This window comes from Lissotriton helveticus, chromosome 1_1 (assembly GCF_964261635.1).
Source record: "Lissotriton helveticus chromosome 1_1, aLisHel1.1, whole genome shotgun sequence".
In the NCBI taxonomy this organism is placed as follows: Eukaryota; Metazoa; Chordata; class Amphibia; order Caudata; family Salamandridae; genus Lissotriton; species Lissotriton helveticus.
This window is the reverse complement of record NC_136057.1, coordinates 855,970,665-855,995,071: the sequence shown is the minus strand read 5'-3', so window position 1 is coordinate 855,995,071 and position 24,407 is coordinate 855,970,665. Positions and strand designations below refer to the sequence as shown.

At 41.6% G+C, this 24,407-nt stretch overlaps 1 long non-coding RNA gene across 1 annotated transcript in view; it reads right to left on the bottom strand.

Annotated features, from left to right (window-relative positions):
* Positions 1-11,613: 11,613 nt before the first annotated feature.
* The window catches only part of LOC144818211 (uncharacterized), a 195,626-nt gene continuing 182,832 nt past the window's right edge, over positions 11,614-24,407 (bottom strand). The window contains exons 2-3 of the long non-coding RNA XR_013607069.1: positions 13,118-13,176; positions 11,614-11,929 (exon numbers count right to left, since the gene is read on the bottom strand). This is a non-coding gene — a long non-coding RNA (uncharacterized LOC144818211). The remainder of the gene's footprint in view (positions 11,930-13,117; positions 13,177-24,407) is intronic.

Here is a 24,407-nt window from a genome sequence, read left to right as displayed (position 1 = left end):
AATCGTTGAGAAATATGGTTTGCGCCTAGTGTCCTATGCCGACGACACGCAGCTGGCTATTTCCCTCTCACGTACCCCAGGTCTTGCGGCGGACAATTTCAGAGATTGCATGAAAGATCTGGCAACCTGGATGTCCGCCAACTGCTTAAAACTCAACGGTAGCAAGACCGAGGTGTTGATTGTGGGAGGGACGCCGGCTGCTTGGTCGTCGGCTTGGTGGCCTCCTTGTTTGGGGGAGACTCCAGTTCCTTGTCAGGAGGCTAGGAATCTTGGGGTGTGGCTGGATGCTGGCCTGACCTTTGACACCCAGGTCGGCCGAGTGGCAGGGGTATGCTTCGGCGTTCTGAAAATTTTAAAAAAGGTGTTAGATCTTCTCCCTCTTACAGCTCGCAGAACGTTGGTGCATGCCCTGGTGACATCTCGCCTTGATTATGGAAATCTGCTATATCTGGGTGCCACTGGAAAGGTTATGAAACGCCTCCAGGTCCTGCAGAATGCAGCCGCTCGTTTGGTATTGAGGCTCCCTAGGAGATCTCCCTCCAAAACAGCGCTCCAGACACTTCACTGGCTTCCTGTTGCTAGCAGGGTGGAATTTAAAACCCTTTCCACATGCCATCGTATCCTGAATGGCAAAGCTCCTGCCTTGCTTAGGAGCTTGGTGACTTGGTATGAGCCCACGCGTAACCTTCGCTCCTCATGCACGGGTCTTCTGATGGTGCCAAGAGTAAGGAAAGCACGTATGGGAGGGAGGTCTTTCAGATACCTGGCTGCCAAGTACTGGAACGCTCTACCCCTATATTTGCGATTGGAACCATATGAAACCATTTTTAGAAAAAAACTTAAAACTCTTTTATTCAGCAGGTAGGCGTCTGGGAGGGTGGGTGGACTGTTAGCTCTCACTTATCATAGCGCGGGGACACGCCGGTGGGCGTACATCCAGGCGCTTTACAAATGCCCAAAATGAAATTCCTCCGATGAACGAATAGAAGTGATAAATCAAACTCAACCAGAGAAAATCATCGAAAAGCAGCAAGGAAACAGCTGTGAGGAAAAAACAGCCGTAGAAGACACGCAATGGAGCACAAAAAAAAGGTTAACATAAAATAAGTCTGCCAAACGTGGGAAAAGCCAATACACATGAAGTTCCAAAGGAACTAGAACAAACAAACAGCAGTAAACCGATGCAACGATCACCTCATGGGGACTGTAATATAGTCTCAAATTCAAACAGGAATTTAAATCAACCAGCTTGTAATTTCGCTTGCTCAGGTAGGATACAACCAAATAATATAGAAACCCATAAACCAATGCGACAAATCGAACAGAGAGATCAAATAGATGACAAAAGTCAGACAACAACAATGGACCATTTAGTCATAGTAAGACAAGGTGAGAATAAAAGAGTTATACACAAACTACAGCAGGAATCGGAAGATAACTCAGAAAGGGAATTGCCTGTCAAAGGGTTGGAACAGCTAATTTTCAAACTGGTATACGAGTCCCGCGGGCAGCAAAATATGTTGAACAGAGGCAATCTCTTGTGCCTCTTTAAAACAATACCTTCATTAGGCAATGTGTCATCTAGTGACATTGAATGTGTTGGTTTCTCACACAATCCTGATGGCACACAGCCACTAACAATAATAACAGTAACATTACCCTCTATAGTGGATCAAATTATAAACGAACAACAAACCTTTAGCAATGGCCTTGCACGGGCAAGATACCCAATGACAAAATAAACAACATAAGACACTCAAAAACGAAGGCAAACCAATAACAATCTGCTCGTGGAATATAAACGGAGTAAGTAATAAATTAGAATACTCTACTCAAACCTCAATATTTGATTCCTATCAGATTATATTATTACAAGAGACCTGGGCAATCCAACCATTTTTAATAATTGCAATGTCCAAATGGTAATGTTAGAATACAAAACATTTGATCAAGCAAAAATTATAAAGTTGGTTAATATATACATCCCCCCAACAGGGATCTCAAGGAAGTCCATGAGTGCTACACTCACTAGCTATCTACTTGAACAAATGGTTGACGATCCATTTGCTGAGTTTATAGTTACGGGAGATTTTAATCAAAATCTGCTAGTACCATTTACAAGAGATGATGTCATTCAGTCACAAGACCAACAATGGCTTATCCCAGAGCAAATAATGGACATACCAACAAAATCTAAGCAAAATAGAACTAGTTTAAATTTTGTGAATGATATGGAAGCACTGGGGCTACGCATATTAAACGGGAGATTGCAGACAGACTCGCTTCCAGCATGGACATTTCACGCACAAAAAGTGAGATCACGAATAGATTATACGGTGCTATCACTGAGCATCTTTAATAACATTACTTCGTTCTACTTGAGGAGGATGGCTGAGAGCAATCACAGCCAGCAAATAATTACAATATCACTCAAAAGCTCGAAACATCAATCATATTGGTCAATGCAAGGGCAAGTCGGAACCATAAATTACAGGAAACTAATTTGGAAGCCAAATACAAAAGAACGTACCAGTGAACGAGCCCAAAAACTGGTAAAGGAATGCTTTCAAGAAAAAACCTCCAGGTCCACAATTGATCACTGGGTAAGTTTTACAGAATCAAGGAATAACAACTCACTCCGGAATGAAAAAAGGGAAACAAAAATTAATTTGTCACATATGGTTCGCAAAATGAAACAGTCGCGTAACAAACTCAGGAAAGAGTTAACCAAGCTCCCAAACAACAAAAAAAATACTAACCACCTTAAAATCACTAAACAAAAATCTGAGGAAATTAATTTGGAATGTAAAAACTAAAGCCAATCATGATCTGTGGACAAAAATGTATCATGCCAGCAATCAACCAAACTCAAGGGAGTTTTGGAAAATGATAAATAGTCTAGTAAGACCAGATAAAACAGTTGTGTCATCTTTACTAACTGAGACTGAATGGGTCAACTTTTTGGGGAACCATTTAAATCCGGATCACAAAACAAAGGAAAGATCTGTTTACGACAGGAAGGAGACATCAAACCCAGAATTGGAAGGCGAAATTGAAATAACTCAAATCCAAGTGGCTAACCTTATAAAGAGACAAAAGGATGGCGCACCTGGTCCAAACGGTATCCCTTTTGCCCTTTACAAGGAGGATCCAGGTCTATGGGCAGAACATCTAACTAAAGTCTTTAAAGAAGTAGTTCGGAGAGGGATGATCCCCGAATCGTGAAGAGGATCACTTATATACCCTATCATTAAAAAGGGAAATTGGGCCAGGCCTGAGAACTACCGCTTAATAACACTAAAAGACACGGACGCAAAATTGTTTGCAGGGATCCTGTTGTCAAGCCTATCGGACTGGGTAAAGGAAAATGAAATACTCCCGCCTAATCAGGCAGGTTTTATTAAAGGCCTAGGTACGACAACAAATATCCTAGCCCTATCTGTACTAATGGGTAAATCAATTGCAATGAAACAACCATTGTACCTTTGCTTTGTCGATTTTAAATCAGCTTTCGACTGCGTGGTCAGAGAAAGACTGTGTGAAAAGTTACGACTGCATGGGATCCCACTACACCTATTATAGTTGATTCGTCTCCTCCATACTCATACCTGGGTGAGAGTGCGGATGGGAAATGGACGATCTCTAACCAAGCAAATGCCAACGTTCGGAGGCTTACAGCAAGGGTGCGTACTTGCCCCGTTACTGTTTAACTTGTTCCTAGCAGATCTGACAGGGATATTGAACAATATAAACGCTCACCCACCTAAGCTTGCAGATAAACATATAGCAAACCTCCTATATGCAGATGATGTTGTCCTCCAAAGTAATACAAAAGTGGGACTACAACGCCTATTAGTGCGATTATCTGAGTATGCAAAAGAAATCAGGATGTAATAAATGAATCAAAAAAAAAAGAAATGGTAATTACAGAAAATGCAAGAAGGAAATACAAATCGAAATGGTTTCTGGGAAGGACGCAATTAGACCAAGTAGAAACCTACAGATATCTGGGTGTCATATTTAATGTTAACGGAAACTTCTTGCAACAGAACCTTGAAATCCATAGGAAATCAAATGCTTTGATAACAGCATTTAGTACCATTCAAAAATTCATTAGCAACTTAACTTACCACCCGTTCCTAAAAGTGATTTCAGCTAAACTGCCTCCCTCCTTAACCAACGGCAGTGAGGCTTTAAATGGAAAAGATGCAGTTATTATCAACAATGCTATTTCAAAAATTTTTAAAATCCTTTTCCATTTGCCCACTAACGCATCACAAGCACAAGTCAGACCTGAATTTGGCCAAAATGGCCAGCTGTATGCTCAAAAGGGTCATGCAATTAAAGTCTGGTACAGAATAAAAAATGACCAAGACAACTTAATGTCCCATGGTAATCTGGAGGGAAATTAGCGGTAATAGCAAATCATCCGCTTGGAAATATTTGGACGCGGCCTTGGAAGAATTTGAACTTAGATCAATTTGGGATTCTGCTATAACTCAGGCACCATTTAAGAAAACTGTCAACAAAATAACGGACCTTCTATCATTGATAAGCGAAAAAGCCACGTTTTCAAATAGAAAACATGCATGGCCTATAACAAACGTTTTTTTTAAAAAGATGGCGCAGCAATACTTGATTACGCCATGGTCGCTGAAAAGCAAGCAAATCTTTTTGTTTTGGTGTTTTGCCGACACTATGCCATCTACCACCTTGGAAAAAGCACGAAAAGGACACTGTATGTCGGCTGTGTAAATCTGGCGAGGAGAACATTATCCACCTATTGTGCCTTTGCTCTGAACTGAGAAATGAAAGAGTAACTGTGCTAAAGAGATTATTTAATTAAAGAGGTGTAAGAACCTGTAGGCAGGCATTGATTTTATGTCTCTCCCCTGATGATATATCTATGAACTCTGCATTGGTAACATTTCTAACGAAAGAGTGGAAAAAATTAGTACTCCAGGAAACAGAAAATTAATAATTATTTTACTTTCCTCCTTTTATATTTTTTCACTCACTATCATTTTTTTCAACTTATTTTAACAGTTCTTTTAATAATAATAACTTGATGAGTTGTATCGAATTTTAAGAATTGTCACTATTCAAAATGTATATAATGGACTATGGAATGAATTTTGTTTTATTGTGAGATTTTAATTAATCAAACAATAAAGGATATCTATCTATCTATCTATCTATCTATGTAATAGGGAGAGAGTGGCCTCATTACAATGCTCAACTGTGTCTGCTGCTAGCAAAATGTCATCGACATATTGCACACGTGTAACTCCAGGTAGCAAAAGAAGTTCACCCAACTGTCGTTTAAGTGCCTGCCTGTAAATTCTAGGACTTTCCATAAAGCCTTATGGAGCCCTACAAAATCTAAATGAGCGGCCCCTTAATGAGAATACACACATCTACTATCCTGATGTATAGGAATAGAGAAAAAAGCATTCTTGAGAACGATAACCAAAAATACAGTGGCTGTAGATGGGATTAATGTCAACAGGGCCGTAATATCAGAGACAACAGGATATTGAGGTACCACTATTTTGTTTATTTCTCTTAAGTCAATCACAAATCGATAAACCTTGTCTTGTGTTCCATCACCCCTTTTAAGGATAGGAAGAAAAGGGCTGTTACATACATTAGAGAAAACCTCCTCAATGACTCCTGTTCGTATCATGTTGTCAAAGCTAGATATTAGTGCATCCTCACCTTCTTTCGATATTTTATATTGTGGTAAGGAAGCACCCTCCCTAACCTGTATGTGTACTAAGGAAATGTCCATTCTTCCTACATCTGTGTCAGTAGTAGCCCAAACACATGGGAAAACATAATCAAGATCCGGACATAAAGAAAAATTATATTATTTAGGCAATGTCTTTTTCCCAAAAATGACATGTACTCCAGATGGGGAACAATGTATGGTAGCATGAAAATATTTCAAAAGACCAAGTCCCATTAAATTATCAGGAGTGTGAGGGGGAAGTAAAAAGGGGGCTAAAGGGATGAAATTCTCAATCTGCAAGGGTAGTCTTTGGGACACAGGGCTAGGAGTTGGTGTTCCATCAAACCCTATTAATGTGGTTACTTGGCAAGACAAGGGTGTCACAGGGACCAGTTTTTGATATATTGCACTGTGTGTCACCCCTGTATCCACAACACATTTCGGATCCTGCCCAAGTATGGTGGCTGTTATATAGGGTCCTAACTGGTCTACAGGTATCTCAACTGGTCCTCCTTGTCCTATGCTGTCCTAGGTAGAATGCGTTCCCACAGTTTTCTCTGATTCCCAATCCTCCATAGAATATTGATTATTTTGTTGATCAAAATCATTTTAGAACCTATTTTTCTCTGGAGCTTGAGCTTGTTGTAGCTGCTGTCGGGGAACTGAAATCCCCCGGTCACCGTTCACTTGCCTCCTTCCTCTCCCACCAGCAGCTAAAACAGGACATTCAGAATGCCAATGTCCCTTTTCTTTACAATAAGCACATTGATCCAGCCCTAGTGGAATCTGTCTACACGGTGGCCCTACTAGAGGTGCTTGTCTAAAATTCTGACCATAGTTTTGACCACGACCTCTATCTTGGGGTCCATAGGCCTGGGCCATCATTACATTAGTTTTCAATTCTTTTAGTTTTCCTTCATTCCGTTCTTGCTCAGTTGTCACCTGATTCTGATAATACTGAGCCACATCTAACATAGCTTTTGGAGTTACCAAAGCCCAGGTACTCTCAGAATTTTTTAAGCGAACAGATACCTCTGGTAGTAAGTTTCCTACAAATTGATCTACAAATAAATGCACACCTGTGGGTGTAGATGGGGGTGTAGATGTATCTTGCACACTAAAAGCATGGAACACTTCTTCAAAGCGGGTAAAGAAATCAGGACGGCCTCTCCCTGCTTCTGTTTGCAAGCAGTAAGAAGTGCCCAATCTATTTTCCTTACCGGAACTATCGTTTTTAGGTAGGTAAGTATGTTACCAGGGAGATCCAGTACGAGCTGAATAGGTTTCTGACCAGGCTTACTAACCCTGTCAGCTGCTATTATAGCAGTCAAACCTCCTCCTAAGTCAACAGCATAATCCTGTTTCCAAGTAAGTCGCCACATATCCAGTGGTAGGATCATACCAAAAAAAATATCAATATCAGCTAAGATCATGACACAGAAATCAATAGCTGCCTGTACATCATCATAAAATCCTCTAGGCTTTTTCCAAATGTCCGATATGGAGGCTTTCAAAGTGAGCAAATCCGTCCTTTTCCAGGGCGTATATATCCAATTGTACACAAAGTGGCCTCTAGCATTTTGATTATTAGGGTCATCATTATCTGCATTCCCTCTTGCAGGAATAAACTACAGTGTTGCTGCTCTCATTGGTCTTATCCACGGAAAGGAAAAAAGTTAATTACAATATCCAATTATTATTGTAATTGTGATGTTAACTCTACTTACAGGGAAAGCCCCTATCTGACACTGTTGATTAATGTCTCTAACATAATCTGGACCATTTGGTCCTGTAGTCATTTCCCATTGGACTATGAGTTGATGGGAAAGCTTGTTCACGAGACAAAGAACCTCGCCCTCAGAAAAATCCTGTATCTGATCTATCAGTTCTTCTACTTCCATTTCTTGATTGCTCAACCAACTTAATACTATCAGCCTTATTGCGTCCTGCCGTGACTGAGGTACAATAGAACAAAGAATTCCGGGTGGTCGGTACAGTTACAGAAGGTACGGAATCATCAACCATTTCGGGCGCAGTGGCCTGGGATGGAGAGGGTAAAGGATGTACCGGTACTGGTTGGAAAATAGGGAGTTGGACAGAGGTGAAATCGGAGGTAGAGGGGGGAGGACATTTGGTGGTCCAGGGAGAAGAGGTGTTAAAGGTGCATATGGGGGTGGGGGTCATTTGATCAATAAACCGTCAATATCTGAATCCACGTCTTATTGGTAAATCTGAGCTGCTACTGTCGGTCTGACTATATATTATTTAGATACTAGCAATCTATGCTCTCGATCTAAACATTCCTTTTTCTCCTGAACTTCTTTATCCTTCCTTTGTACCTTCTCTGCCTTGAGCTGCCGCTCCTTCACTTCTTTCCTTCATATACGCAAACTGTCAAACATAGCTGGCCTAACTTTCTTTATGAACAATCGTTTTTTTAAATACTTACCCTGACCCAGAAACAAGCATCCTGGGGCTGGTTTCAAGCTAACAGCCCTCATCAGCCAGGCTAGCTTGAATCAAGTGGCAAAGTGAGCAAGGGAACTACATCTGGGCATACCCTGCCAACTTAGGGCAAACTAAGCAAACATAAGGAGATGATGAACGGAGCGCTGAAACTTTTCAAACCCTCCCACCCCAGTCACAGATCTCAGTTGAATCCATCATCGTTCTTTAGCTCACTTCGCCACCCCAGTTCAGACCCAGCTATATGCAAATCAGTCTTGACCCTGTGCCTCATGGGAACTGTCCAGCCCTAACTGCCAAGCCATGTCTTCCCTGGAACGGAAACAAGTATCCTGGGACCGGTTTTGGGCTAACAGCTCTCATCCGCCAAGTTGTCAGGGTATGCCCAGATGTGGGTCCCTTGCTCACTTTGCCACTGAATTCAAGCTAACCTGGCTGATGAAGGGTGTTACCCAGAAACCGGTACCAGGATGCTTGTTTCTGGTTCAGGAAAGACCTGGCTTGGAAGTTCGGGCTGGACTGTTTCCATGAGCCACAGGGTCAAGACTGATTTGCATATAGCTGGTTGTGAACTGAGGTGGCGAAGTGAGCTAAAGAATCATAATCGATTCAACTCAGATCTGTGACTAGGGGAGTGTCTGATAAGTTTCAGCGCTCTGTCCATCATCTCCTTGTGTTTGCTTTGTTCGCCCTAAGTTGGCCGGGTATGCCCAAAGCGGGCCTCTTGCACACTTTGCCACTGGATTCAAGATAGCCTGGCTGATGAAGGGTGTTACCCAGAAACCGGTCCCAGGATGCTTGGTTCCGGTTGAGGGAAGACCTGGTTTGGCAGTTCGGGTTGGACTGTTCCCATGAGGCACAGGTTCAAGACTGATTTGCATATAGCTGGGTCTGAACTGAGGTGGCGAAGTGAGCTAAAGAATCATGATGGATTCAACCAAGATCTGTGACTGGGGGTGAGTCTCTGAAAAGTTTCAGCACTCTATCCATCATCTCCTTGTGATTGCTTTGTACGGCTTGAATTGGCAGGGTATGCCCAGACGTGGGACCCTTGCTCACTTTGCGACTGGATTCAAGCTAACCTGGCTGATGAAGGGTGTTACCCAGAAACCGGTCCCAGGATGCTTGTTTCTGGTTTAGGGAAGACCTGGCTTGGAAGTTTGGGCTGAACTGTTCTCATAAACCACAGGGTCAAGACTGATTTGCATATAGCTGGGTGTGAACTGAGGTGGCGAATTGAGCTAAAGAATGATGATCTATTCAACCCAGATCTCTGACTGGGGGTGAGTGTCCGAAAAGTTCCAACGCTCCGTCCATCACCTCCTTGTGTTTGCTTGGTTTGCCCTAAGTTAGTAGGGTATGCTTAGACGTGGGTCCCTTGTTCACTTTGCCACTGGATTCAAGCTAGCCTGGCTGATAAAGGGTGTTACCCAGAAACCGGTCCCAGGATGCTTGTTTCGGGTTCAGGGAAGACCTGGCTTGGCAGTTTGGGCTGGACTGTTCCCATGAGGCACAGGGTCAAGACTGATTTGCATATAGCTGGGTCTGTACTGATGTGGTGAAGTGAGCTAAACGGTTAGGGCGCTCGACTTCGAACCTGGGGAACTGGGTTCGAGTCTCGGTAATGTCGCTAAAACATCCTGTGATTCTGGGCAAATCACTTCATCGCCCCGTGCCCAACAAAAATTAATGTGTGTCCTCATGTAATGTAACTGGTGCTATGTAAAGCGCTCTGATACCCGATTTGGGTCAAGTTCACGCTATATAATACTCTGCAAAAAAAAAAATGATGATAGATTCAACTAAGATTTGTGACAGGGGGTGAGTGTCTGAAAAGTTTCAGCATTCCGTCCATCATCTCCTTGTGATTGCCTTATCTGGCTTAGCTTTCTTACCCAAGAGCATCCCCCAGGTAAAGAGGAGGAGGGCCCATTTGCACTAGGCGGCGCATGCCGCCTCTACAAGTACGGATGTGCTCACCATGCTCAGTCCTCGTCACCACAAACACTTGTGACACAGGGTCACCGCTTTCGATGTCGCTTGCCGAGGCACAGAAAAAACATACCTACGTGTCGGCGAACACTATAAATATAGTGCTAAGTCTGCATGATCCAAACTAGGCCACAGATCTTTCATTGTAAAAGCATCAATATGAACAGATTGATAAAGCCAATAGTCAATGATTACTTGTTGAGACTATCTATGCTGCATAATAACGACGCTGAAAAGTAGGACAAGGCAACTATTAAGCAAAGAAGAGTTTAGCATAGCTCCACAAGTACCTCCATTATGCCAAGAAAATTACCAATATTATACCAGCACAGGCATTATGGAGTAGTGCCCAATGTTCCAGAATACTTGCCACAAACGTCCACTGGCAGAATGCCTTATGTGTAGGCTAGAAAATAAGCTATTGTCCATTTTCCATGCACCTTAATTGCGCATAAAATAGTGATATTTAAATGTGATCGTTTCAATTAGTCTGACTCAACTCCCTGTAGCTCTTTCTGCCCCAGCAACAGTGATCACCGAAAATAATTTAAAAGAACACTACACATATTAGTCCACTGCCGTCGTACTCAACCTTACCCAACAGCGTCACCTAGTTGCAGAGTGTTGATCTAGCGATCAGGGACTAAATAAGGTTCATCCCCTGGACCCAATATAATACCCAACAAGTCCCTTTCACATTGGGTGAGTATAAACCAAACTTACCAAATCTTCATTACCATATCATCTTCGTATTATCCTTTTGTGGCGACGCAATCTTTATTATGTAATCAGGGTTTGGCAAAATAATATTTGGATCTAGAATTAAACTGTTGTACCATCTTCACATAACCAGTGAATAACACTAAATAAAGATTAACTAATTTATGAGTTAATAGTGTTTATCTATAATAATGAGATTGCTCATCAAATACAATACACCTTGAATCATAAATTACCATACACGAGAAAACATCAATGGAAATGGCATAAGGACATCTCAAATGCAGCTCTCTGAGGGAGTGGAAAAGCGTAGAGACAAAAGAGTAGAGACATAAGTAATTTGCAAAACAGTTATGCAGATTTAGAAATTCATACTAACCCAAGTTCAAGAAATTTGGAAAGCTACCCACTGGCAATGAAAGTAAGCAAGGCCCCTCAAGAAGAGGTAAGGAGCAAAGTTTTTAGAGTCAGGTTGCAGCAGAACATCAGCCTGCGCATGGAACCTAGGAAACAGCAACACAGCTGTCTCCTCTCGCAAAGTAGGAAAATCACACCTACTAACCCCGCCCAGAGTACCTGTAGTTATACTTTAAATTCTCTGACGTCCCACCCACATTGTGTCATAACACACAATATTCAATTAATTCTATTGGTCAAAACAGGGTGTGTTCTGTCACATCACTCTTTACATGACAAATTATACAAAAGATCCATTGTTCATTTATTCATTTTATCAACTTCCAGCCAAGGAAAAACACATCTTAAGCTTCCATAGTGTGTACACTTCCTCCATCCCAGTCATGTATCAACTTTTGTGGCTCGGTTGTTTCAATGCGCCGCTCACTGAGGAAGTGTTCCATTCTGTATTTCATTTCGTTTACTCCAGGCAACCTTGGTAGACATACAGAACTCGCGAAGGACCGTTCATATTTTTTCCTTCTCTTCTAGATTTCTAACACCACCTTTTTTATTTCAAAAATGACTCTCAGGCCTTTTCTGCTGAGCAGAAAAATCACACTTCTAGGAAAGACAAATAAAAGTGTTATTCATCGTTTATAAAGTCACACTGTTAAAACACCCTATGTAATGCATATTTTAGCGCTTTATCTTTGCGCATTTTGAAAGTTTATTCTTTTGATTTAGTTTAGTGTAAAATAAAACTAGCAGCTATTAGTCTGCTATTTTCACATGCATTTGCGGCCTACCACAGCACTTTAACACGCACTTGTGCAGTTTTCGTTTTCACCATTAACCTTTTGCATTTAGATGCACATCACTCGATTAGTATTTTCACAAAAAGGGGGTTTAATCCGAGCAGGTTTAATTCTGTGAAAACCCTGCTCCATCAATCCCCCCTTTGATGGCAACCTAAGCCATCATAAAACTCAACCCAAAATACAAATTGTCATTCATTTATTTACTTAAAAAGCAGTTGTTCTCTTTTGTTTTAACTTAATTCCATCTATATCCTTTACTATTTTATTATAATTTCTTCTTCTGTCTTCTAACTCTATTTCTTCTCTTTTCCTCTTTCTTGCTCTCCATTTAGTATCTAATGTTTGTTTCTTACATCTGCAACATGTATAAATTAATACCAACATTAGTATCCCTGTAGCCACAGCAACTATTGGTGTTAGTATTTTCCCTAATAAGCTATTACCAAAAGCAAAAAAACAATTTCCCACTGAGGAGAAACCATTACCAAGTCTCTCGCAAGCACCGTCAACCTTCAGTTCAGTTAAATCTTCTTGCAAATATGTAATGTTCTTAATATATCCCTCCAGGCTCTTACTTTTGTCAGGGAAATGAGTACAACGCTGTTGAAATTTCAACATACTACAGACTCCACCCTCTTTAGCCAATAATAAGTTAAGGGCATGTCTATACTGTAAGACCATAGATCTTAAAGCAACCACTTCAGTATCGATCATCAAGAACCCACCAGCAGTATCTGTTGATAAACAATCAACCACTGTGGACAATTTTCTGATTTTATGTGAATTTAAAATTACACCAACTGAAAGTAACAATGCTCCGAAACTATCACCCACATTTGTGCAGCACTAATTCCCCTTTTGCTACGAATTAGTTCACCCTTCTTTTCATTGATTCCATGACTCTTATCCAAATGGTACACCTTGGGAAAAACAATTCCCATAGAACAACACCCATACCAATGTGCAGGCAACCTATAATAGGAATTCTTACCACATACATAACAATTCCAGGGAAAACAAGATCAGTTCCTCCTCTTATTCACCAACCTCCTGTAATTAAGAAAACATGATCACATTCATTTGAACCAATTAAATAATTATTGTAGACAGTTTTTAATCTAAGTAAGCAAAGCTTTCCCCTATGATGCCAATCCAGAGTCATAGCAGCATATGTCCCACCCTTCTTATAATCATCCTCTGTAAAAGCCCATGGTAGCACACAAGATTTTTGCTCAGCAGCTTTTTCCTTAACACTCTATCTTCTATCCTCTACTAAATTTATAATTGAATTTCCTCCTGACGCAACTTGCATGTTAAATTGTTTCTGTGTGCATATACATTATCTATTGTCTTAGTCAAATGGAAAAATTCTCCCATGAATTCAGCATTTTTAGCACTAATTATTCGATTCATATTGCTTTTAATTGGAATTTCAGAAAACACCAAATCCAGATTGGAATAATAATACAGTAAATTACCCCTCCCATGAAATAAACGTGTTAATGCACTGCATGAAACACTATATGTTAAAGGTAAGTGATGATAGATCACTCCCTCAGACACAGACAATGGTAGTTGTATGCACACATAACAATCTCTTGCATCCATAGTATCAATGTATTCATATAAGAGTTTGGTAAATGCATTTAATGAAAAATCATTATTAAAGTTATCTTGATGATATATACTATCGCTTGTTATCTTTTCCATATTAGTTAGTGTTTTTTCTTTAAGATTTTCCCAATCTACTTTCTCACTCAACACACCATTAGTATTATTGCTTTTAGCAGGATACGTAAAATAAGGCAAAACAACAGTTAATTTTAGCCAAACCAACATTAGTAGTAAAATACGTATAAAGCAAGCATTCATACATCTATGTTTTCAAATAGATTCAAAAACTAAACTAAAGCAAAAAAGAACTAAAAACAAATTGTAAAATAGTGTATCCAAGTACTTCTTTAACCCTTCTTACTTCACCCTCTTTTTATTTATTTCTTCAGAGCCTTCAATTCAATTTCAGTTTTAATTTTCTGGTCTCTCCAGATTTATGTGCAGGACATTTGACCACTGCAATCTCCTCGGGCAATTTTAATGCAACTAAAAAAATCCTTCACATTTTTACTGTTCCTTATTTGGGAACCTGAAGAAGTGAAAAACCACGATGCATCCACAATTGTCCAAAATCATGCACCACCCCAAAACCATATTGACAATCAGTTAATATGGTTACTCTTAGATTTTTGCCAATTATACAAACTCAAAGCAAACAATTCAGAAATTTGGGCTGAATTTATTCCATTTAAGCAAGAAGCTTCGAGAAGCATGGCCACTGTACAAACTGCATTAGAAGCACGACAAATGCCTTTTTCAGCACTCAAACAAGATCCATCCACAAACATTACACCATCTGATTCTGACAATGTTGTATCTTTTATATTTGGTCTTGGATTTGTACAAAACTCAGTCACATCCCGATAATCATGATTTGCTTCGTCCACCATTTCCTCACAGTTTGGACTTGGCAACAATGTAGCTGGATTTAAATTAGTATATCTTGTCAGAGTTACAATCTCTGTTCCCAGTATCACTCTTTCATGCCTTGTCAATCGACTACTCGTGAGATGTTGAGTTCCGGTTCGTGTTAACAAAATCTCAACAGTATGTGGTACATACACCCCCATTGATGTCCCATCACAATTGACTCACTCTGCTCCAAACTCATACAAGTAGCAGCCACTGCTTTGAGACAACCTGGTAATGCTGCAGCCACTGAATTCAAAGTAGAAGAAAAGTATGTCACTGGACGGCGTAACATTCCATGTGTTTGTGTTAAGACTGAAAGTGCACATCCATCTTTTTTCACAACAGAATAGTGCAAAGTCCTTAGTGTAGTCTGGCATTCCCAATACAGGTGCTTGACAAAGGCTGTCTCGCAACTCTATAAATGCCTTCCTGCATTCTTTATCCGATTTGATTGGATCGACCACATCCTTATGTGTCAATCTCTGTAATGGCTTGGCTGTCAGTGAAAAAACACTGATCCATTCTCCGCAGTATCCAACTATACCCAAAAACATCCAAACTTCTTTCTGTGTTCTGGGAGGACCCATTTGCAAGATCACGGCAATTCGATCTTGTGATACTTTCCTGAATCCTTTTTCAATTTTGTGTCCCAAATATTGAACCTCTTTTTGACAAAGTTTTAATTTAGCCTGTGGCACTTTATGCCCACCTACTGCCAAAAGGTTCAGTAGAGCAATTGTATCTGTCACAAATGCTTCTCTTGTCTTTGATGCCATAAGCAAATCATTGATATACTGCACCAACACTTCTGCATTACCAATGACTCTAGAAATGTTTTCAAAATTTGATTGAAAACTGAGGGATTCTCAGTATACCCTTGAGGAACTCAGCACCATGCCAAAACACGGTCTCTGAACTGGAATGCAAAAAGATATTGACTCTCCAAATGCAAAGGTATCAGGAAAAATGCTTGACACAAATCTATCACTATAAACAACTCACTGTCAAAAGGAATTTGGTAAAGAATCACTGCTGGGTTTTTCACTATTGGACAACAAGGTATCGCTATCTTATTAACTTTTCTCAGGTCTTGAACGATCCCATACTTCCCACTAGGTTTCTTAATCCCCATAATATGTGAATTACAAGGCCTCCCTAGTATCTCTCTCAAAATTGCCTTGTTCAATCATTTGTTCAATGACAGTCATCACTGCTGCAATGGTCTCAGGACTCATTTTGTACAGTGGTATTTTTGTAAATTTGCTACCTGCTTGACTGAAATCTGAATAGAATCAACTGCTTTCATTAATCTGATATCTTTCCCTGAAAAATCCCACACATCAGTCATCACTGTGTGTAGGACTTGTCCCTTTTTGGCTAAAGTCCCTAAACTTTTTGCTTTCCCCCTGGACCTTTTCCTGACATGGTGTTACCAACTTAGATGCTTTGGACACTTTATCACTGCTAAACAGTGTCAACGTGCAAGTGCTCCCGGTGTAAATTATAATGGTAATTGGTTGTCCATGATTGGTATGTTTGCCTTACTAGTAAAGGCCCTAGTAAAGTGCACTATGTGTGCCACGGCTGGTAATGCAAATGCTACTACTGGGCCTGCAGCACTAATTGTGCCACCCACACAAGCAGCCTTAAAAAGGGAATACAGGCCTGCCATTGCAGGGCCTACATGCAGTTTGTTAAACTGCCTTGTTGTTCTGACAAGTGCACCCACTTGCCAGACCTTACCCTTTCCTTTCTATGCACATCAGATACCTCTATGGTAGGTCCAGGGTACCCCCTGGGCAGGGTGCTGTGCATGTGAAAGGTAGGACATGTACTAAGGTGTGTACCATGTCCTAACAGTGAAATAATCTCCATTTCGTTTTTCATTGTTGAAAGGCCATCTTGCCCTTAGGATAGAATGGGAAGGCTGTGTAATATGTTTTCCAGCCTATCTTCCCAAAGGCTTAAGATGGAGAGGTGAAGTTTAGTATGCCTGAACTCACAATGTAATAACACATCTTCCTATGAAGGTGGTTTGTAGATTGTGTGTTTGTTTATAAGCCACTCTTTTAGAAGTGGTTGGGTATTTGTGCGCTAAACATTTCTGTGTGTCTCTGCTTGGTTGTGGATTGACTGTCTGGATTTGAAAGCGATAGAATCTGGGTAATGCAGTGAGACAGCAACAGGCTGACCTGCATCTGAAGTGTAGGGGAAGGAGTAGCCCCTAGAGGTGAAGAGGCCTGGGTTGCTGCTATAAAACAATTGTCCCATCTCCTGCTGAGTGACTGAGAATCCAGAACCCCACTAATCAAAGGACGAAGGCGTCACTGGCAGGGAGGCCCCCAGAACTGGTTTGAACAGGGGTCAGTGCCTTCTGAAACACAAAGACTTCAAATCCATTGGGGGGTATAACTATGAGAGCTGAAGCCCCTGAACTTTGAAGAATGACTTGATCAAGATTGAACTAAACTTGAGATACTTCGTGGTCAAAAGGAACCTTTGCCAAGGAACAAACAGCTGAAGATACTGAAGGAAAGGACTGACCCTTGCGGTGTGTTCTGGGGCTGGCCTGCAGTTTGCTGTTTTAACCAAGGAAAGGCTAAAGAGACTTTCGATGCTGCGTGCATGTGCTTTGTGCAGCGTGAGACCTTTGTGAGGATTGCCTTGTTATCGTGCACCAAGAGTCCAAGTGAGTCTCATTGACGCTGTGTGCGTGTGCTTTGTGCAGCGTGAGACCTTGTGAGGATTGCCTTGTTAATGTGCACCCAGAGTTAAAGTGAGTCTCAGCGGAGCTGTGTGTGTGTTCTTCGTGTGGAGGGCCTAGTGATCATGCACCCCGAACCTTAAGGAAGTCTCAGCGACCCTGTGTGTGTGTGCCCTGTGGCAGCCTGAGATCTTCATATCAGTAGTGGCCCAGACCAGCAGCCCCGGAAGAGCTGAGGCGCTGGCCCAAGCCCGCCATTGCCCATTCACCAAGATTGCATCAGAGGCCCAAACTGCTGGTCGAGGAGAGGAGAGTGAGTTTGCGCCCCCCAGGTAATGTGTGTCGACTCCTGGGGCGGTGTGCAGGCTCGGAGGGACACGCTCTCTGCCTCTCTCTTATTCTGGCAGCGCGAGCCTCTGCTTTGGCTCGTATCGCAGCCCGTATTGGCAAGGGCGTGGCAGTACCGGGGCCGGAGTGCAGAGCTACAGTTCTTGTTACACCATACCCGTGTTGGGGGCAACTGTTGACAGAGGCTGACTGCAAGTTAGAAGTGGTGGAAAGGCCACCAAAGGCACCTTGATCTGTGCCAGAGTGTATTATGTATTATCTGATTTCTGCATACCGGAGTACCTGCTTATTGTATTACACATTTCATTGTTTCTGCATAACAAAGTACCTGATTAGCATATTACGCATTGCATTATTCCTGCAAAACGACCTACCTGATTAGAGTATTACGCATTGTCTTATTTCTGCATGACAATGTACCTGGTGGTTGTATTATGCATTGCATTATTCTTACGTTGCAAAGTGCCGGATTGTTGCGTTATGCATTGCATTATTTTTACATTGCAAAGTGCCTGATTATTGTGTTATGCATTGCATTATTTTTACCTTGCGAAAGTGACTGATTCTAGCATTACAAACTGCATAACATGGTATTAGGATTACAGTAGGATATTTAGAAGTGCTCATTATTATCACCAGAACTTACAAGGGCTGACTGGCCTAACAACCGGCCAGGAGAGATAGTACACATATTCAAATGTTGGATTTATATCATGTGGTCTTATCGTATATCTTTTTTATATAACATGTATACTCGTTTTTATAAAACTCGTGTGGAGTCTATTTGTAGTGTCATCATTGGGTTGCTGTGAGCGTGGTTGCAAATACTTTACACATTTGCCTTGAAGATAAGACTGGCTGCACGTGCCAAGCTACCGAGGGGGTGAGCGGGGGCTAACTCAGAAGGTGGCCTTCCTTACCCTGACGTGGACCCCGGGTCCCTATTTGGCCTAAGGTACCTACCTCAGCCAACCAGGGATACCGGGTCTAACATTTGGTGGTCAGTGGTGTGGGACTTGAATGTGTATTTGCAAATTCACTCATAGTGATTGGTGTACATCACAAGTTTAGCGCAGACCACGACGCAACCACATATTGTGTTCTTGATTTGTTGGTTGTATTTTTGAGCAACCTTTAAGCCACACATGTCTCAGAGGAGTCAAGGAGCCAGTGAGGCTGCAGAATTAGAGTTTGACATTGAGGGATTGCTTACCTACATAGTAGATCAATTGAGGCAATTCTGAAGAACTTTGGGATGTACCATGAAAAGTAGCGCTAAGAAGGAGGAGATGCAAATGGCCTTGAGATGTCAAAGGGGCTCAGGAGGTGGGTGATGTTGAGGTGGATGAGGATGACCCAGGGAATGGATTTGGTCCATAGGATTTGCCAGTGGAGGGACCAGCTTAAGGGGCTGGTAGTAGCCATTCAGGGAGAAGTTTTTCACCAGAGGAACTGGAGGAAAACCAAAGGGTCATAGAGCATGAGTTGGAGGTTTTAAAACTTAAATCTCAAGCAGAAGAGAAGAAGCTGCTCATTGAAAGTAAAAAGCGAGCAGAGGAGAGAAGAAACGCTCTCGCCCTGGAAGAGAAAAAGATTCTCTTAGCTCATGAGTTAAGCACGAGGGAACTGGACATTAAGGATAAAAAGGCAGAGTCCAGTTTGAATGGTGGCATCGTACAGCCAGTGTCAAGTGTGGATGAGTACAAGCGAGCACTGGATGACTGGGTGTTGGTGAGCATGGCAAATGATTGGAAGGGGTTGCTCAACCATACCCCTAGGGAGCCTATGCTCAATATTTGTTTTCCAGGATTGTGCCAACCTGTGTTAGGGTGCGATCTTTGATTCCTGGGAGATGGCACAAGATCCGGACCCCTGGTCATGGGTCCAAGGGCCCAAAAAGGCCAGAGAGAGGAAAGAGAGGTGAAGTAGAACTGGTAGGTCCCAGAGTAGTGGGGGGGGCATGCGGGGTGGGGCCCTGTCTCAAAGAAGAGGGAGTGAGTGTGAGCAGCAAGGGGCTCACCACCCCACCCCAGAGACTGAAGGGTTCCTTACAGGAGCACCAGGTGGGAGGCCTAGCGCCTATTTGCCAGCTGTGCGAGGAAGAACACTTGGTGTCAAGAGGGCGTGGGGCGTCTGTCACCAGAGCTCCCAGAGTCCTGAAGTTTGTGGTTGCCATTCCTAAATGGCATTTTATTTTTTTTAAAACAAGGGGGACCCATTAGGTAGCAGAGGACCATGGGTATATATTGTTTTGGAAGACAAAGGTCCTAAGCAAATTAAACAATTTTACAAAACCAAATATTATATAGAACGGAATGGAAACTATATAATTCTCCTGTCCAGCCGGACCAGGGATTTATTGTCAATGAATAACACAATAAACAAGAATGCAACAATTAGCCATAAAAGAAAGGGCACAATCCTGTGCCGTACTGAAAGGATAGAGATAGATAAAAAGAGAGAAAGATTCCACAGGCAAAAAGAAAACACAGAGCAGCCTGGACACTAGTAATATCAGTGCAAAAAAGTGTTCTCCAGAGTAGAACATACACAATGTATACACAGTGGTTTGCATGTATGTCTACTAGTACAAGTCGACGACGTTTCGATTCATTTGCTCTAATGTAAAAGGATCATCCTCAGGACTAAGAATTCAATTTAATTTGCCTGAATTAAATCATACGCCTCGCTATGGAGGTTGGCAGTCAAGAGGTAATGCAGGCTAAGAGCCGCGGATTGTTCGTAGTCACAATTCCACGAGTAAAATTCCAGGCTGCATTAGATAGGTATGGGATTAACCTTCCATTGGAGCGGTTTCTGGATGTGAATTCCGCTAGCAAACAAGTTAGTTGATGATTGGAAACCTGTCAGTGGGTTTCAAGGCAAGGTCCGTGGCAATCCGACGGGGTGCACTCGGCAGGCACAGAAATCTAAATGGAGGGTTAAGGGAGGAATGTGTCCCCCGTGGGAAACCCGTGGGTCGCTGTCTAGCCGGTAGGACTGGGTCCCCTAGGAGTGACCAGGGTACACTCACATCTAACCCGGAGGACAGGATAACTGGGAACAGTGTCCTGACTGGTGGGTCTTCCAGGGATACCGCTCTAGGTGGGGGTTGGCAAGGGGCCGGCACCCCTAGAGAGGCCCCAACTGCCTGGAAGTATCCATGAAGCGGCATCGTTGGCCCAGGGAGTGGTTACCAAGAGAATCCCCTGGGGTCAGAAAGGCATGGAACAGTAGGGTGTCCCTGTGGTAGCGGGCTTGTGTCCGTGTTCTATCGCTCTAAGCAGGGAAGTCCATCAAGGTAGTTGATTGGTCTACCCTGGCTTTTGGCTGGGAGGGGGTTGTGTAGGACTTGGCTCTTTTTGGCTAAAGTCCCTCCACAGGCGAATCCATCATTGTAAGTAAAGGATACAAATCATTCACTCTGTCCCTTGCCTTGCCAACATCACTTTGAAAGCAACATCCTCATCTGACATTTGACATTCAATGTCATCTGGTGTACAATAGATGGTGCAATTCATTTTACACAAGTCTCTACCTAATAGATTTACCAGACTTGTATCACACACCGCAAATCGATGTAAATCCGTAAACTCTCCAATGTGTACCTTCATTAGTTTTGTCACTCGAGTTTTAATTAACTGGTTTGACACACCTACAACTTGAATAGCATCACCCGAGAGGAGTAGGTTTGCGATTTATACTGTTCTCACACAGCCGTGGCCCGTGGAGGGAGTTGCGGTGGGGCTGAAAGGCGGGGCGGGGAAGGGGCAGGGTGGGGGTTCTAAAAACCAGAATATGGATAATTGGAGGTAAGTAAACAATTTAATTAATAAAACGAATTTCGTAGCGCGCACTGCATCACATTTTGCAATGCAGGGTGCACTACGAAATTTGTTTTATTAATTACATTGTGTACTTACCTCCAATTATCCATATTCTGTTTTTTAGAACCCTGCCCCTCCCCCACCCCGCCTTTCAGCCCCAACGCCACTCCCTCCACGGGCCGCGGCTGTTCTCACAGTAGAATGGGTAGCACCAGTGTCTACAAGGAATGTAACAATATTACTTTCAACTTCTCTATCCACAAAAAGTCAACACTGATCTACCACTAAAGATGCGTCAAGCACACACTTCCCCTCCCCCCCCTCAGGCGTCGTCTTTGAGATTTATCTGAATCATTTCCCTGACACTGCAAACAGTATTGTGAAGCCATCTGTACATTTTGATTATTGCCAACTTGTTCTCCTGACGGAAAACCCACATTTGCACTGTATCTTTGTACTTGAGCATTCCCATTATCAGGCATTGGGGCTTGTGGAATTTGTACCTGAGTATCTACCTAATGCTACTGCTGTTTCTGCTAATTCACATTCACTTCATTCTGCATCTGTTGATTCAAAATTTTATTCATTCCATTATTTCCCAGAAGACTCCTACACTCGTTCTTCCAATTTTCCAATTTTCCGCACACATGACAAGGAAATTTCGTTTTTCATTTCATCTTTATTACCTTTATCTCTGCCTTTTCCTTGAGTGAGAACACCACCATTCATCATACCACATCCCATGTTAGAAATCTGACCATTTTGAACATTCTGATTCTGACCTTTTCCCTGAACACCTGTTTGAGATAATCCACAAAATGTCCAATTTTCTGAGCTGCTTTCATTTCTGCCCACATCAATTTCTCTTTTAGTTTCTTATGTCTTGCTTCAATATCATCACTACAATATTTTGCATATCGAAGAATCTCATCTACACTTTTGTTTTGCAAACAAATTAAATAGTGTTAAATCATATTACTAATTTCCGGTTTCAAACCAAACACAAACTTGTATACAAAATGTCCCATATCTTTGTCAGTTATACTTTCAAACCCACGATACTGTTTAAACACCTGTAAAAGCCTTTTATAATAAGCATGTACTGATACTTTAGGTACTTGAGTCGTTCTGTCAATTTTAACCCAATCTGTCTCTTTTGGTGAAATCTTACTCTTCAAGTAAGTAATTACTTGATTATATTTTCTCATCACTTCATCTGGTGGGGCTCCAGTCTTCGCATCTCTAGGATATTCCTCTGTTGGCTAATCTAGAGCAATTGTACACTCAGTCCACAAATCAGTGGAACCACAATATCAAACAAACCATTCAAATCATTCAATAAAACTTTTGAAACCTTTACAAACCTCTCTACTTGTTTGTACCATTTAACCAGTTTATCTCTCAATCTGGGAAATTCATTAGTAAAAGATAATATATCTTGCGTTTGACCAAGGAACGTGAACATATCCACCACCTGGAACCTCTCTCATTGGATATATCATTTCAGTCACCAATGTTCCTATCCCTGTCTCCCTCACTGGATACATGGGGGATGCAAGCATTACTTCTTACTTTTTAGCCCATCTACCTTTCCAAAGTTCTAATTCACCCCATTGTTTCAAGGTATTATTTAACTCCTTAATCTGCAATTGTTTGCCAGAAGCATTCAGAATCTCCAAAACTTTGTCACTAAAATCCAATCTATATGTTTTTTGCAAACCCTTTGAATTTTCAATATTCACTTCATATGTTTGTGCAACTTCATCAAACCTCTCACGCAAACTCTTTGTTCTCATTGTAATGTTTTCTTCACAAAAACAACAACTCTTCTTCCTGATATTTGCTCAATCTCTCTGGACTAATCGTACTTAGAATCATTTCTTCCAAATCTGCTTTCAATCTGCTCACATCCATATTTGTATTCACTTTATTTGACACCATCACTCTGATCCATTCATCCAACTCCTATGGTGATGGTCCTACTGATTCCCTTGAAGTAGGTGTCACTTCTCTTGCATTCTGCACTAATCTTCTGGGTTCTACTTGCACATTTCGCTTTGGGATTTCCAATGACCTCTCTGAAATATCAATCAATGTTCCCATCTCATTTGCTCCAACACCATTACTACTCCTAGCATTAACAGGCACTGTCAAAGCATGCACTTGTGAAATATTTTGACCCTCATTATACAATGGGACTATGGGACCAATTGTTACTGAAACTGATAATGCCTTTGCATTTAAATACATTTGATTAATTGTCTGTGTCAAATCATCTTTTGCCTTATTAGCTACTTTTACATTTCTCTCCTGGGAAGATTGAGAAGCTTCAATCTGAATAAAAGGAGCATTCAGAGTAATTCTTTCATGTTCTTCCTGATATGGTGAAGGTCTGTTTAATAACAATTAATCTAGTAATTCATGATCAATTTCATTTGGGTCTGGATCTGAACATTCCACATTTTTTTTCTCTTTCCATTTCCCTCCAGCCTGATCCTCAACAACAACAATTGTATATAAACCTTATCCTGAAATCACACCTCTCCTCCATCTTTTCATCTGAGCATCCCATTTCGCTTCTGAATATCTACTCTCACTATTTCTATATTTATTTGCAGACCTGTCTCTTTCTCTCTTATACATTTCATGCTCCCATTCCTCAAGTGCTTCATACTGCTTAGGTCTAGGATTTGGTCTCAATTGATTCATCTGATATTTCAGATTTTCTAAAATTCTCACATTAAAAGTGCCAAATTTCCATCTAATTCTGTATATTTTACCCAATTCTCCAACCATGTACATGTATGATATACCCATTCTAATGACGTAAATGAAGCAGGCATATCATCAAAAGGCACAGGAATCCCCTCTCTAAT